The following is an 18,162-nucleotide window of genomic DNA, read 5'->3' as shown; positions in this document are numbered from 1 at the left end:
TAAGGGTTTAAAATCAAGGAAGTACTACCATTTGAAAAATAGTTGAGAAAAAAAGAATATTACCATACAAGACAGAAGCAGAAATGGATGGTAAAGATCAGCATCTTCCCAAATGATCTGGTTTTGACAATGACACAGAACACCTAACTGACCCTAGTCATTTCTCATTATTCCAAAGTTCACACACCAAATTCTGTCCATTTTGTTTCTTCTAAACTATAGAAGAAAATAATTTAGTCCTGTGATCATTACTGAATTTTATCTTTCACACAAATATTCCTTTCTTAAACTTTTACTGAGAAATAATTCACGTGTAACATTATACTGCTTTCAGGTGTACAATGTAATGATTCAATATATGTAATGCTGCAAAATGAACACCACAATAAGTCTAGTTAACATAATAAAATGTCACAAATATTTTTCTTGTGATGAGAAATGTTAAGATTCACTCTCTGAGCAACTTTCAAATATATAACCCAGTACTGTCTACTACAGTCACCATGCTACACATACTATGTTCCCAGGGCTTGTTTATCTTATAACAGGAAGGCTGTAACTTTTGATCTCCTTCATCCATTTCACCCACCCTCCACTGCCAATGATCACCAATGTTTTCTGTTGTCTTTAAGATCCCATCTATCAGTGAGATCAAACGGTATTTGTCTTTCTCTAACATTTCATTTAGTATAATGTCCTTGAGGTCCACCCATGTTACGGCAAATGGCAAAGAACAACTGAAAAAAAAGAGCCTGGACTCATTATTCTTTTCTGACTTACAATATGATGTCAAGAATTTGGGGAACAAATTTATCTATTAAAAATATCATGTCATTTTTTTCCTTCTACTTTCTGAATAGGAATCACTGGAGATCAACTGAACAAGAATGAATCTCAAAGACAGCTGACACATAACATTGCAGCTTATGTCACTGTGGAGGAGAAATGCTTAATTACTTCTGTGTTGCCTACTGCATCCTTGAGGAAGAGGACTTCACCCTATTTGATTCTATCTCCAGTGATACTGGATTCTGCCTACTGCCTAATAATTTACAGTAGATTCTGAATAAATATTGCTTGAAAAATATCTTTGATACTACTTTTAATATAGTTACTGAAATTCTGTATTTGTAATTACAGACAAGAAAGAAAATCTGAAAAGCAGTGGAGGGGTGGGGTGAGGAAACTCCACCCCCACCCAGCCCAACTCACAGTAGAGTGCATGCATGCTGTCACTTTATTCACGGACAACTCTTTGCAACCCCATGGACTGCAGCCTGCCAGACTCCTCTGTCCATGGGATTCTCAAGCAAGAATACTCAAGTGAGTGGCCATGCCCTCCTCCAGGGGCTCTTCCTGACCCAGGGATCAAACCCATGTTTCTTATGTCTCCTGCATTGGCAGGTGGATTCTTTACCACTAGCACCACCTGGGAAGCCCTACAGTAGAGCAGTTCCATGTTTACCTGTTTTAAATTTCTGGCTTTCAAAGTGAGATTTTACTTTAGTTCCTTGCCCCAAACTCCAAAGAAGTTTGAAACTCTCTGATGTGATCTCAATCTAAGAAATCTTTCTGGACCAAAAAGACCAGTAAAATGTTGATTATCATTACAGTGAAGATTGGGGAAAAGCAGAATAGATTTAGATTCATTTAGCTTTTCAGCAGTTATTCTAAAATGTAGAATAACTATTCAAAGCAGTTACAGTTCAGATAAACTGAGGGTAACTGGACTGTGATAAGACGCTCCTGTTGGAGCAAAATCTCATTCCTGTGTATAAACTGGGTTTACCTGAAAGTGTCATCAATAAACAGTTAATGGTAGAGGGTGGGACTGTGTAAATGGGGAAGAAATCTGCAATGAAGAAGAAATATTGAATATTTTCTAGATATTCTCACTAGGAGATTTTTTTTTTCTAAGATTGAGCTTCTTAGTTCAATTTTTAGTAAGATAATTATAAAATTGCTCAACTTTTCCTGCTGTTCCCAATTCTGGCTATCATTTCTTTTATGAAGAAAGTGGAATATAACTAAAATTAAAGAAGAGAATGGAAAGTTTAAGATGTGTAATATATTTAATATGAGAAACTTACTGACAATATGATTAAAATTACTAACACTCTTCCTAGCATGGATCTCTTCAATAAATTTGGTAAATTTGATGGCACTCCTTAAAGTAAAAGAAATATTATTCAATAAATGATAATAAATACTATATAGAACACATTCCCTCAGAAAGATGGAATATATATCAGATTCAAGACAAGATAGCTAAAATCAATGAATAAGAGACCCAGGGTGGGCTAAGCTTAAAATTCTGAGGTCAAGACACATAAATTATTAGGTTGGTGCAAACATAATTGTGGTTTCAGATGGTGAAGTTTAAATCATTGTAACTAGGCTCAAACACATCTTTTTAACCAAAACAGGAACCATTACAATCAACACATATTTGCCCATAAGACATAAGTTTATTACTGCAGCATAAAAATCTGTGCTTCAGGGTTCGAAGAACTCTTGGAAGCATTTTCCCTGCAAAATGTTGTTGAGATGCTCGAAGAAGTGGTTGGTGAGAGATGAGGTGAATATGGCGGATGAGGCAAAACTTCATAGGTCAATTCATTCAACTTTTGAAGTGCTGGTTGTGCGAAGTGCAGTCAGGTATTATCATGCAGAAGACTTGGGCTCATCCTGTTGCAGTTTTCAGTGCATCTCATCTATCTACTGGGCATACTTCTCAGATGTAATGGTTTCGCCAGGATTCAGAAAGCTGGAATGAATCAGACGGGCAGCATGCCACCAAACAGGGACCATGACCTTTTTTTGGTCCAAGTTTGGCTTTGGGAAGTGTTTTGGAGCTTCTTCTAGTTCCAGCCACTGAGCTGGTCATCACCAGCTGTCGTATAAAATCCATTTTGTGTTGTATATCACAATCTGATGGAGAAATGGTTTGTGTTGTTGCAAAATGACAATGTTTTTTATTTTCGGTCAACTCATGAGGCACCCACTTATGGAGCTTTTTCACCTTTCCAATTCGCATCAAATGCTGAATGACTGTAGAATGGTCAACACTTGAGTTCTTTGGCAACTCCCTGAGTAACTGTAAAAGGATCAGCTTCGATAAGCTTTTAATTGGTCGTTGTCAACTTCCAACGGTTGGCCACCACACTCCTCATCTTCAAGGCTCTCATCTTCTTTGCAAAACTTTTTGAACCACCACTGCATTGTATATTCATTAGTCCAAATGTGCTGTTGATCTTGTGAGTTGTTGCCACTGCTTTACAACCCATTTTGAACTCGAATAAAAAAATCGCTTGAATTTGCTTTTTGTTTAACATCATTTCCCTAGTCTAAAATAAATATAAAATAAACAGCAGGTAACAAGTCACAATAAACTGTGGAAAATTCTGAAAGAGATGGGAATACCAGACCATCTGACCTGCCTCTTGAGAAACCTGTATGCAGGTCAGGAAGCAACAGTTAGAACTGGACATGGAAAAACAGACTGGTTCCAAATAGGAAAAGGAGTACGTCAAGGCTGTATATTGTCATCCTGCTTATATAACTTATATGCAGAGTACTTCATGAGAAACGCTGGGCTGGAGGAAGCACAAGCTGGAATCAAGACTGCTGGGAGAAATATCAATAACCTAAGACATGCAGATGTCACCACCCTTATGGTAGAAAGTGAAGAAGAACTAAAGAGCCTCTTGATGAAAGTGAAAGAGCAGAGTGAAAAAGTTGGCTTAAAGCTCAACATTCAGAAAACAAAGATCATGGCATCTGGTCCCATCACTTCACGGGAAATAGATGGTGAAACAGTGGAAACAGTGGCTGACTTTACTTTTCTGGGCTTCAAAATCACTGCAGATGGTGATTGCAGCCATGAAATTAAAAGACGCTTACTCCTTGGAAGGAAAGTTATGAACAACCTAGACAGCATATTAAAAAAGCAGAGATATTACTTTGCCAGCAAAGGTCTGACTAGTCAAGGCTATGGTTTTTTCAGTGGTCATGTATGGATATGAGAGTTGGATTATAAAGAAAGCTGAGCGCCAAAGAATTGATGCTTTAGAACTGTGGTGTTGGAGAAGACTCTTGAGAGTCCCTTGGACTGCAAGGAGATCCAACCAGTCCATTCTAAAGATCAGTCCTGGGTGTTCATTGGAAAGACTGATGTTGAAGCTGCCACTCCAATACTTTGGCCACCTGATATGAAGATCTGACTCATTTGAAAAGAGTCTGATGCTGGGAAAGATTGAGGGCAGTAGGAGAAGGGGACGACAGAGGATGAGATGGTTGGATGGCATCACCGACTCAATGGACATGGGTTTGGGTGAACTCCAGGAGTTGGTGACGGACAGGGAGGCCTGGCATGCTGTAGTTCATGGGGTCACAAAGAGTTGGACACGACTGAGCAACTGAACTGAATTGAATAAGTCACTATCAAAAAAACAGAAATGTACATTAAAATGATGTACAACATAAACACATTTATTTAGGAATATAGTCCAATATCAAACGGCAAAGTTCAACAATGCAAAATCACAATTACTTATGCACCAACCTAAGGGACTGATGCTAAAGCTGAAACTCCAATACTTTGGCCACCTCATGAGAAGAGCTGACTCACTGGAAAAGACTCTGATGCTGGGAAAGATTGGGGGCGGGAGGAGAAGGGGACGACAGAGAGTGAGATGGCTGGATAGCATCACTGACTCGATGGACATGAGTTTGAGTGAACTCCGGGAGTTGGTGATGGACAGGGAGGCCTGGCGTGCTATGATTCATGGGGTTGCAAAGAGTCAGACACGACTGAGCGACTGAACTGAACTGAACTGAAGAGGAAGTAAGGCCAAAGATGACAGTCAAACCTCTTTACTTATTTCTATGCTGGAAGGCACATGAATTTGCCCTAATACTGCAATTCTTATGTTCTTTAAGTAAAGACTGAAGAATACTTACTAATATTTTGTTCAATCTTCTCATCTAGACAAGAGAAGTCTGGCACACATAGCTAGACTGGGCACAAGAGTGAATATGACTGGCCTGGCTCGCAGACCACAAAACATGGTGCCAAGGTCATGTGACAGTTGGTGGCATGGGACAAAACTAAAATAGAAAGTCATCTGAGATGTCAATCTCAGTGTCCCAAGGAAGAAGCAGAATCTAGATAAATAGGCAAAAAGGAACCAAAGAAAGTAGAATCAAGGGAAGAGGGCTCAAATAGAAAGAAGAGATTCTTTGAATCCCAAGGACATTAGCTGAGGCACATTTATTAAATGCCTGTAATGAGTCAGGTGCTATATTAGGCATCTTCTTCACCCTCACGACAAAGTCTGTTCTCATAAGTAAGAAAAATGAAGATGAAGTAAACTGATTAATTTGCCAAGATCACATGGACATGCCTCCAAAAAATCTCTCTTTTCATCATACCATGTTCCTTCCATGAGGCGCTCTTAGTGGTTTTACAGAAGCCAGGGATCCATTTCTATACCACAATTCCAGCTTATTAATCCCACAAAGCTTCCTCCTGATTAGGGTCACTTGTTAACATAAAATCACGTAAGAGCTGAGTTCTTCTCATGCTGCAGTTTGACTGATGCATGAATAGCAAGTAAACAAAATCTTTAGGCATATCAGAGACTCTTCTATTCTGTAACATTTTCATGGTCAAAAATTGTGCATCTGTATTCCACATAAATCTAGGTTCTAACCGTACATCACATTTCATTTTCATTCACTGGATATTGTCTTTTCTAAAATACCTTCAGGTTCTCTCCTGAAGGTGATTAGTTACCATGGAAATGAGGCTACCATAGTTCAGAATAAATTTACATAACTAGTAGAAAATTATTTCAAGCTTGTAAAATATGAGATTTATCTGAAAGTTAACATGACCACTGATATGATAAAAAAATAAGAACTGAAAATCAACTCAAAATGATTTAGTTCCCAATGTAGGACTATAAAACAATTGTAAAGCATTCTTAATTTATAGAGATAACATCAAAAGTGTAAGTTTATAAAGTGAAATAGTGAAACAGTCTGGATACAGACAGCAAACTATAAAAACGTCCAAACATCTCATCCATTAGTTGTCAAATATGTAGTATCATGTACTATGTTAGGTGCTAAGGATCTAAGAGTTGACAAAACCTAGTCCTGTCCTCAAGGAACTCAAGTCTGGTAGGAGACAAAGATACACAAAATGAAAAGAAATTTAAATGTGACAGGTAAAGCAAGAAAGATATGTATAAGGCATATGTGGAAAACTAAAGAAAACCCAACGGAAGGTAGTGGGAAGAGAACGGGTACAAATGATGGGAGTGAGCAGGGCCCAGAGTATCAGAGATTTCAGAAGAAAGCCAGCAAGAGTGTGAAAAGAGGAAAATTCGACACAGAAGGGACAGTACTATAAAACAACCATATGGGGTTTAAGCAGCTAGCTGTTGTCCTTGAAATTAAAATACCTTGAGAAGCAATAACAATACTGCTCAGACTTAAGCTCTAGTTCTCGCTCTGCTAGGCATTTATAAGAAAAATGACTCCCTTTAAGACATGTAAATATCTAGCATTCTGAAAATTACAGGGGGAGACCTCAGGGGAAGAAACTTAAGGTTTCCTGCTAATTAGCCTGAAGTAAGGAGAAGGCCACTCCAGTACTCTTGCCTAGAAAATCCCATGGATGGAGGAACCTGGTAGGCTGCAGTCCGTGGGGTCGCTAAGGGTCGGACACGACTGAGCAACTTCACTTTCACTTTTCACTTTCACACATTGGAGAAGGAAATGGCAACCCACTCCAGTGTTCTTGCCTGGAGAATCCCAGGGAAGGGGGAGCCTGGTGAGCTTCCGTCTATGGGGTCACACAGAGTCGGACACGACTGAAGTGACTTAGCAGCAGCAGCCTGAAGTAATTTTTAAAAGAAAGTCAAAGAATATGATAATTTTATGACATAAATCATCTCTTGCATATTATTTTGGAAATTTATTTTTCTTTAATATTCAAAGCATCTTATCATTTAATAGTTCTTCTAAAATATGATTTTGCTGGATGCATAGTATTCTGACACATTTAGTTTAGTTGCTAAGTTGTGTCTGGCTCTTTTGCAACTCCATAAATTGCAGCCTGCCAGGCTCCTCTGTCCAAGGGATTTCCCAGGAAAGAATACTGGAGTGGGTTGTCCTTTCCTTCTCCAAGAGATCTCCCCAACCCAGGGATCGACCCCGCATCTCCTACATTTCAGGCCTATTCTTTACCACTGAGTCACCTGGAAACCGATATGTGAATAGACCACTATTTATTTAATCAATCATGTAGTACTGGCCCTTTAGGTGGTTTGGAATTTTTCTCTAATTCCAATAAATATATATCATCACAACTTCTATGCCTAAATCTTTATACACATCAAGGATTATTTCATGAAAGCAAATTATTAGAGGAAAAATTGCTTGTCAAAGTAGGTCCAAGTTTTAAGGGTTTTGATTATATCATCAAACTGCCCTCCAAAAAAGGTTAAATTTGTACTGCTACTACCAGCAATGTGGGTTTCCCTGGTAACTCTGAAGGTAAAGACTCTGCCTGCAATGCAGGAGACCTGGGTTCAACCCCTGGGTCGGGAAGATCTCCCAAAATTCCATGGACAGAGGAGCCTGGAGGGCTACAGTCCATGGAGTTGCAGAATTGGAGACGACTGAGCAACGAACACTTTCAGAAACTTTCACACTTATCACCAATGTATGAGAATCTCCATTTCACTGTAATTTTGCCCAAAAAGGGGCTACATTGACCTGCATTTATTCTACTACTATCAAGGGTGAACTCTTTTCAGGTCAATGGATAATTTTCAACCCATTTTTGTAAACAGACTATTTTATCTATCCCCTTTCTCCAGGACGCACAGTGGTAAAGAATCCGCCTGCCAATGCTGGAAACACAAGAGATGGGGGTTCGATCCCTGGGTCAGGAAGATTCCCTGGAGTAGGAAATGGCAACCTACTCCAGTATTCTTGTCTGGAAAATTCCATGGTCAGAGGAGCCTGGTGGGCTACAGTACATGGGGGTCACAAAGAGTCAGACAGGACTGAATCATTGCGCACATTCACCAGGTTCCTGTTGACTTATAACTGTCGCTTGTATCTGCTGAAATCATTTTTCCAAATTTTTAATGAAAGGATTTTGATCACTTTAGCCACTGTGAAGAATGGAATTGAAGAGGGAACAGGTTAGAGCAAGAGAGACAAGTTATCATATTACTGCAATTATCGAGTAGTAGTAGTAGTAGTTGTTAGTTGCTCAGTAGTGTCGGACTCTTTGCGACCCCACAGAATAGAGCCCACGAGGCTCCTCTGTCCAAGGGATTCTCCAGGCAAGAACACTGGAGTGGGTTGCCATTCCCTTCTCCAGGGGACCTAGGAAACAGATTAACTGAACTTAAGCTAGGGGAGTAAAAGCAAGGAGAAAAAACCCTAAAGAATTAGATATGGGGATAAATAAAAAAGATCAGGATGATCAAGAATGCTTACCAGGCTTCTAGCACAAGAGAACAGGTGGGCAGAGATAGCACTGAGACATGGAATAATCAGAGGATAAAGATATTTAGGGGAAAATGTTAAGTTCAATTTTGGACATGTGAAGTTGGAGGTAACTGTGGGCACCTAAATATAAAAATCTGAAACTCAGCAGAGGGTCTGGTCTAGGAATTTGGAAGTTATTGTTATGTAAGTTACATCTAAAACCATGAGCATGAAGAGTAATAAGCTAAAGCCGAAACTTTGTGGAGCTAATATTAGTAACTAATAAAATACTAATATTTTAATGAGCAAGGCAAAGAAATGATGCACATGAAAGAAAAAGAGAAGAAATAGAGAAACAAAAGGAGAAATAGGATACAGACGGTGTTATCAAGCCAAAGGAGTGGAGCATTTCATGAGGTGGTAATTAAAATGGAGGGACTCAATGTACACAGTTTTGAACAAGATGAAAATATGGATTATGAGATTTTTTAAGCAGCCATTTGGAAGAAAGTTCCTCTTTTAATGGTTTTTATTTTGTTTATTTTATGTTGACTTATTGAAGGCCTCAAAAGGGCAAGAATGGGAACTTAAAAAGATGATAAAGTACTGTTTATAAACATATGTGTATATGAAGGTGATAATTATAACTTCAATTATATAAATGAGGGCAATAATTCATCTTCTTCCAGAATAACTTTTCAGTGGTTTTTTAAAATCCCAGTTGCTTTTCATTCCCTCATGCCATACACAAAAATAAACTCAGAATGGCTTAACAACAAATATAAGACATGACACTAGAAAACTCCTAGAAGAAAACATAGGCAAAATGTTCACTGACATAAATCACAACAATGTTTTCTTAGGTCAATCTCCTAAGGCAATAGAAATAAAAGCAAAAATAAACAAATGGGATCTAAGCAAACTTAAAAGTTTTTGCATAGCAAGGGAAACCATAAAAAAACCGAAAAGACAAGTTACAGAACGGGAGAAATACTCTGTTATGTGACTGAAAAATATTTATTTTCCAAAATAAATAGCTCACACCACTCAACAACAAAAAGCAAACAATCCAATAAATAAATGGGCAGAAGACCTAAATAGACATTTCTCCAAAGACATACAGATGGCTAACAGGCACATGAAAAGGTGCTCAACATCACTAATTATTAGAGAAATGTAAATTAAAACTACAATGAGGTATCTATCACCTCACACTGGTCAGAATGGCTGTCATTAAGAAGTCTATAAATAATAAATGCTGGAAGGGGTGTGGAGAAAAGGGAACTCTCTTATTCTGTTGGTGGGATGGTGCAGCCACTATGGAAAACAACATGGATGTTCCTCAAAATACTAAAAGTAGAACTACCATATGATCCAGCTATCCCCCTCTTGTGCATATATCTGGACAAAATTATAATTCCAAGAGATACATATGCCCCAATGTTCATAGCAGCATTATTTACAATAGCCAAGACATGAAAGGAACCTAAATGTCCATCAACAGACAAATGGATAAAGAAGATGTGGTGTGCTTTTGTGTGCATTTATACATATATACAATGGAATACTACTCAGCCATAAAAAAGAATGAAATAATGTCATTTGCAGCAACATGGATGGACCCAGATACTGTGATCCTAAATGAAGTAAATTAGCTAAATATCATATGATACCACTTATATGTGGAAGCTAAAATATGATACAAATGAACTTATTTACAAAACAGACTTACAGACCGAGCAAACAAACTTATGGTTACCAAAGGGAAAAGATGGGGGGAGGATAATTAGGAGATGGGATTAGTGAATAAAAACTAATATATGTAAAACAGATAAACAAGTCCTACTGTATAGCATGGGGAATTATATTTAATATATAACCTATCATGGAAAAGAATATATTATGTATGTATAACTGAATCATTTTGTTGTACCCCAGAAACACAACACTGTAGATCAACCATACTTCAATTAAAAAATAAAATAAATTAAAGAAAATAATTCCAATTGCTTTAAAAATGTTAGAATTTGGGACTTCCCTGGTGGTCCAGTGGTTAAGACTCTGCAGTCCAGTGGTTAAGATACTGCAGGGGGCTAAAGTTCGATCACCAATTGGGGAACTAAGATCCTACATGTGGTGTGGCAAGGCTAAAAAAAAAAAAAAATACTAAAATCTATTTGGAGACAGAAATTGCAACCCACTCCAGTATTCTTGCCTGGAAAATTCCATGGACAGAGGTGTCTGGCAGGCTACAGTCTATGAGATTGCAAAGAGTCAGACATGACTGAGCAACCATCACTCACACTCACTCAGAAATTTATTAAAAGCAAGCTGCAAAGGAAAACATGAATAATAAAGTAACCACAAACATGAAATTATTCTGTCACATTTCAAACTTTCAACACAAAGTTTTATTCACTTATTCAATAATTAATTGCTGATCATCTACAAGACAATGGCTTCCCAGGTGGCGCTAGTGGTCAAGAACCTTCCTCCAATGCAGGAGACCTGAGACTCAGTTCAATTCCTGGGTTGGGAAGTCCCCTGGAGGAGGAAATGGCAAACCATTCCAATATTCTCGCCTGGAAAATTCCATGGACAGAGGAGCCTGGAGGGCTACAGTCCACGGGGTTGCAAAGAGTCAGCCACAACTGAAGCAACTTAGCACAATGACAAAAAATTATTACGACCAGTCCCTGTTGATAAGAACCTCAGTCTAGTAGTAGTGGGGAAAGGCACATAAACAAACCAGTGAGAAACACTACTGGTAAAAAGAAAGTTATTTTAAGAGACATAATAATTACCTGAGGGCGAGAAGATGATTATGAAAAGCTTCAAAGAGAAATCAGGAAAAGAACTATCTGGAAATTTGGAAATTTTAGCTGAGGGTAAGAGGCTACGGGGCTTCCCAAGTGGCTCAGTGGTAAACAATCTGCCTGCAATGCAGGAGATGTGGGTTCCGGAAGATCCTTTGGAGAAGGAAATGGCAACCCACTCCAGTATTCTTGCCCAGACAATGCCATGGACAGATGAACCTGGCAGGCTACAGTCCACAGGGCCCCAAAGAGTCGGACATGACTGAGTGACTAAGCACATGCTCACGAGAGGATACAGAGGACTAGAGCCCCATCAAATCACATAGTAACTCCAGGACACTAAACACAGTTGGATAAAGATGAGTTCCATTCCATCCCAGGTTCTGGTGGAAGAGTGCCAGAAGTTTCTTTAAGCCTTATAACAACTTATTTAACTGATAAAAGAAACTAAGACACAGATAAGCTAAATAACTTTGCCAAGTTCACACAGCTAAGAAGTGACAGATGTAAGATTGGAACCCAGGTATGCTGGGTCCAGAGACTGCTCTTAACTGCTTCTCTGTGGTATCTCTCAGTTAAAACATGAAGGGTCGGCTTGTGTTCTGTACATACGCCATAAGCAGTTTGCTTTTACCCTAAGCCAAGAGAACTGAGAGTTCTAATAAATGAGGGCAGACTACTGTAAATAATCATGAAGTAAAGGGAAATGAGATCATGAAGATGACTAGGAGAAAGAGGGGCGATGAGTGTCTTAATGTGGATAGAGATCAGAGAGAGTAGAATAGAAGGGCAGGAAAAGTAGATGATGTTGCCGTATGACTTCAAAGACTGTGGAATTCTAAATTTTTAATCAATTTAGAATGTATCAATTTACCTCACAAAAATACATATGGAAAATTTTCTTCTTTTGTGGGGAGGGAAGATGTGTATCATAGACTATAATGAATGTTTTAAGAGAAAAGGAAAAATTCCTGTTTAAAAAAAAAAACATGACCCATTTTAAGTGTTATCAACAATCTAAGATGACAGGAAATACAGGGTGGGCTAATTCACGTCACAGCATGTGTAGAAATCCCAGGAGTTAACGATAAAACAATAAATTTGAAATATTTAACAGATGAAGACTGAACTTGTAACCCTTTCTGCATTAACACTCACTATGGCATTTCCTGTAGCTATAACTTTTTAAAAAACAACAGAAATCAGACAGGTATGAACTATAAATACAAAAATAACTATATAAATAAATATTTATATATATATAACCCAAAACCATTTCTCATAATTGCTTTCCCATCAGAAAAAGAAAAAAATATTTTCAGCTACGGGACAAGATTCAAAATTAAATTTTCCAAAAAAATTTTTGTACATGACTTTTTATCTGTAAACAACAAAAAAGATCTCATGTGACACACATTAACATTACAGCCTGAATTACTGTAACTACCACCTACATTAACAAATAGAATATTAACACAACAGAAACTCCACTGTACAAGAGTCACAACCCTGCCCCTGTCCAAAAGTAATCACTATTTTCACTTCTAAAATCACAGATGAGTACTACCTATTTTCGAACTTTATAAAAATGGAATCATAAAGTATGCATTATTTCATGCCTGGCTTTTTTCTTCTTCCAATGATATTTGCAGACTTATCAATCTGCTGAGCACTGGACTCCCAATTTCCACTGCTGGCAACATGCCATCTTATGATTGGAGCACTCTTTTCCTATTCTAGTGTGGCTTCTGGTTTTGATTCACTGTGAATAAACCTGATGAGAACAACATTGTGCATGTTTTTGGATGTATATATTTATATACTTCTGATGAGTATACTCCTAGGAATACAACCACTGTATCATAAAATAAGTTTGTCTGCAGTTTTAGTAGAGTCTGCCAAACAGCATTAGAGCTAAAGTGATTAAATCAATGTACAGTCCTAACAGCAGTATATTAGCATCCCAACTGTTCCTCATCCTAGACAATACCTAATATTGTTCCGTTCCGTCCGTTCCGTCCCGTCGCTCAGTCGTGTCTGATTCTTCGCGACCCCGTGGACTGTAGCCTAACCAGGCTTCTCCGTCCATGGGATTCTCCAGGCAAGAATACTGGAGTGGGTTACCGTTTCCTTCTCCAGGGGATCTTCCCGACCCAGGGATCAAACCCGGGTCTCCCACACTGGAGGCAGATGCACTAACCTCTGAGCCACCAGGGAAGCCCCCCAATATTGTTAGTCTCTCTTATTTTAGCCACTCTGGTGAAGTACAGTGTTACCTCATTGTGGCTTTTGTTTACATTCCCCTGAAAACCAAAAACAACCACCTCTTTTTCAAATGTTTAGTAGCCACCTGGTGAGGGCTTCCCAGGTAGCTCAGTGGTAAAGAATTGAACTGCTAATGCAAGAGACACAGTGGGAAGATCCTCTGGAGTGGGAAACCTAACCCAGTATTCTTGCCTGGAAAATTCTCTGGACAGAGGAGCCAGGGGTTACAGTGCATGGGGTCACAAGGAGTCCACAGGACTGAGTGACTGAGCATGCAAGGCACAGAGATCTGTGAGGTTCAAGTCTTGTCCATTTTCTATTGGTTTATCTGTCTTTGTTTACCTATTAATCTATAGTTCTTTATAGAATTTATCAGAAGTTGAAGGTTTTTCTGAAAAGGACCAGACAGGGAGAATCTTTGGCTCTGTGGGCCTACTCAAATCCTCTGCTATAGCATGAAAGCAGCCATAGTCAATACATGAGTGTGACTGTGCCAATAAAATTTTATTTATGGACAGTATAATCTGAATTTCATAAAATTTTATGTATCATTAAATATTATTCTTCTCATATTTTTCAACCATTTAAAACCATATAAACTATTTTTAGTTCACAGGCTATATAAAAAATAAGGAGTTAACAGATCTGGTCCATAGCGTGTAGTTTGCTGACTCTTGGTCTAAATAAAGATCTTAAGTCTTCTCAGGGGTTTATCAAAGTTGTTATTCTTTACAAGCACCAACTTTTGCCTTTGTGGAAACACCTTATTTTGAATGTCTGCTTTCTATTTCATTAAGTTTTGTTCTCATGATTACTTTCTTTTTTCTGTTTTCTTTGGGTTATATTTGCTAGTCTTTTAGCTTTTTTTGAGATAGATATTTACTTACACATGTGTTCTATTAAAATATAACTGATTTACAATGTTGTATTAGTTTCTGGTATACAGCAAAGTGATTCAGTTACATATATATACATTTTCATATTCTCTTCCCTTATGGTTTATTACAAGATATTGAATATAGACCCCTGTGTTATACAGTAGGACCCTGTTGTTTTATGTATAGTACGTTTGTATCTGCTAGTCCCAAACTCCTAATTTATCATTCACCCCTCCTTTCTCCTTTTGTAACCATAAGTTTGTTTTCTATATCTGTTGAGTCTTTTGTAAATTCATTTTTATCATTTTAGCTTCCACATATAAGTGATATATGCTATTTGTCTTTCTCTGACTGATTGATTTCACTTAGTATGATAACCTCTAGGTCCATCCATGTTGCAGTAAATGGTATTATTTCATACTTTTATGGCTGAGTAGCATCCATTGTGTGAACGTGTGTATACATATACACATATATATTAATACATATACATATCACATCTTTTTTATCCATTCATTGAGATGAATACTTAAATCACTAAACTTTCAGCCTTTCTTCCCTTCTATTATATGTACTAAGTAAGAGCTTCATAGGTGGCTCAGTAGTAAAAGAATCTGCCTGCCAAAGCAGGAGACACAAGAGACGCGTGGATCTCTGGGTCTGGAAGATCCCCTGGAGTAGGAAATGGCAACCTGTTCTAGTATTCTTGCCTGGAAAATTCCATGGACAGAGGAGCCTGGCCGGCTAAAGTCCATGAGGTCGTAAAGAATAGAACACAACTAAACATACACAAGACCTTTCCTCTAAGCATCCCCTGCACGCTGCATACTTAGTTGCTTCAGTTGTGTCTGACACTTTGCGACCCTATGGTTGGTAGCCGGCCAGTCCATGGGGTTCTCCTGGCAAGAATACTGGAGTGGGATGCCATGTCCTCCTCCAGGGGACCTTATTGACCCAGGGTTCAAACCCAGGTCTCCCGCATTGCAGGCAAATTCTTTACTGTCTGAGCCACCAGGGAAGCCCCTAGTTCTGTAATTAATTTCAATCTTAATTCCACAGAGGTTAAATCCATAGAATTTCAATTTTCTTAAATTTGTTAAGATTTGTTCTATGGTCAGTATATGGCATATTTTAATAACAGTTTCATAGGCATTTATAAAAATAGTTTATTCATTTGGTGCAATATTTTTTAAATGTCAATTAAGTCAACTTTGTTAATTGTGTTGTTCAGTTCTGTATTATGACGGTTTGCAGTTTTTATTTTGTTTGTATTTATTTGCTTTGTTCTACATATCCTATCTACTACTGAAGTGTATTAAAATCTACCACTTGGGACTGTGGGGTTGTTTAGTCTATTTCTTGTAGTTCTATCAGTTTCTGCCTTTCCAATTTTGAGATTATGTTATGAGGTAATATATATTTGGGCTTCCCTGGTAACTCAGACAGTAAAGAGTAGCCTGCAATGCAGGAGACCTGGTTTCAATCCCTGGGTCGGGAAGATACCCTGGAGAAGGAAATGGCAACCCACTCCAGTATTCTTGACTGGACACGACCCTAATAGCAGAGAGTAAAGAGAAACTAAAGAGCCTCTTGATGAACGTGAAAGAGGACAGTGAAAAAGCTGACTTAAAACTCAACATTTAAAAAATTAAGATCATGGCATCTGGTCTCATCACTTCATAGCAAATAGATGGGGAAAAAGTGGACACAGTGACAGATTTTATTTTCTTGGGCTCCAAAAAAACTGCTGATGGTGACTGCAGCCATGAAATGAAAAGACACTTGCTGCTTGGAAGAAGAGCTGTGACAAACCTAGACAGCATATTAAAAAGCAGAGACATCACTTGGCCAACAAAGGTCCATCTAGTCAAAGCTATGGTTTTTCCAATAGTCATTTACGAGATGTTAAGAGTTGGATCATAAAAAAGGGTGAGTGCCAAAGAATTGATGCTTTTGAACTGTGGTGCTAGAAAAGACTCTTGAGAGTTCCTTGGACAGCAAGAGATCAAATCAGTCCATCCTAAAGGAAATCAACCCTGTATATTCATTGGAAGGGCTGATGCTGAAGTTGAAGCTGCAATATTTTGGCCACCTAATGCAAAGAGCCAACTCACTAGAAAAAGACCCTGATGCTGTGAGATTGAGGTCAGGAGGAGAAGGGGGTGACAAAGGATGAGATGGCTGGATGGCCTCATTGACTCAATGAACACGAGTTTTAACAAACTGTGGTAAGAGTTAGTGAAGGACAGAGAAGCTGGGCATGCTGCAGTGCATGGGATCGAAAAGAATCAGACATGACCGAACAACTGAACAACAACAATACATACTTAGAATCGTTTTATTTTCCTTCTATATTAACTCTTAATAATATGAAAAGTTTACCATTTCACTATTTGCTTTCTCTTAGTCCACCTTATTCTATGTTCCTTTTCCTTTCCTTTCTTACCTTCTTTTGGAGAACTTTTTATTTTTACTTTCTTCTTCTATCATCTTGTTATAGTTAGATTTTTCTATTGTTCTTTCAAAGCCTCCCACAAAGATTACAGGACACATCCCTGTCTTATTAACCTCTAATATAACATAGTACTTTTACCACTTCCTGGACATTTTAAGAATCTTAGAAGACTAACTCCACATCCTTACTCCTGACTTATACGTGTGTGCATTCTATTTTAAATCCCATTTAACATTATCATTCTACATAGTCAACATCCACGTAGATTTACCCAAATATTTAACCCATCCTTTGCCCCTCATTTCTTCTTCATCATCTGAACGTTCAAGAAAAACACGCTTTATCTGACATGATCCAAGCCATCAATGTTTTGCCTCATGATTTCTGCATCTAAAGTTTTATTTAAAATAATCTTTTCCTGCTCCTGGGTGACAAAGTTATCCTCCTATACTTTCTTCTACTAACTTTACAGCCTGTAGAGTAAATGAGATGGAGTTCCAAATAAGATGGAGTTCACCAATATTTTATTTGTCCAGTTCCACTGACATAGAGGCAAAGAAATAAACTCGTCATTCTACAATTGGTCTAAACCTACTTTCCATCTAGTCAGAGCAACAGCTGAGGTCAAGTGAGGTAATAGTTATATGAACTCTAAGACTTGCTCTTTTGGTTTTCAGAGGTTATAAATCCATCCACAAATATCAGTAGAGAATATAAACATTCTCTGCCTCTGCCAGCATAGAACCCCAATGTGCTCCTCAATTCCTATCAATCAGAGTAGGAGTGTGACTACTTCCCACTCTGAAACCCACAAAATGTACCAAGAGAAAGACTTTCATATAAAACATGAAACCACCCTAAACCACACAGCAGGAAGCATTCTATCAAATATAATAACTTGGAGACAACTTGAATGTCATGAGCCAATGTGTACTTCCACATATCCAAGCAGTGTTGGATTTCCCTAATAGTAACAGAGGTCTTCAAGATTTTCACTTGAAACAAATATCTGCAGACAAATCATAGGAGAGAGAGCAAATGTTCCTCTGATGGTACATTTCCAGATGGAGGAAGAGTAAGGAAGATGGTGAGGTTATGTGTATATGCCATGGTCATTTTCTTTGACTTCCAAATCACAGAACTTATAAGGGAGATGCTCTAATGGTCAGCATTAGTTGAAAAGAAAAAAAAAAATCATAAAATCAAACAGGTGTTACACTGAAAGCCACAGTGC

General features: G+C 38.1%; 1 protein-coding gene across 5 annotated transcripts in view; it reads right to left on the bottom strand.

Moving 5' to 3' along the window:
* NEO1 (neogenin 1) overlaps positions 1-18,162 on the bottom strand; it is a 233,578-nt gene that overhangs the window by 117,943 nt on the left and 97,473 nt on the right. The window lies entirely within an intron of this gene.

This window comes from Moschus berezovskii, chromosome 9, assembly GCF_049115385.1.
Source record: "Moschus berezovskii isolate FMDL1 chromosome 9, NW_MosBer_1.0, whole genome shotgun sequence".
Taxonomy (NCBI): Eukaryota; Metazoa; Chordata; class Mammalia; order Artiodactyla; family Moschidae; genus Moschus; species Moschus berezovskii.
Note: the sequence above shows the minus strand (reverse complement) of the source record. Positions and strands in the feature narration are given on the sequence as shown.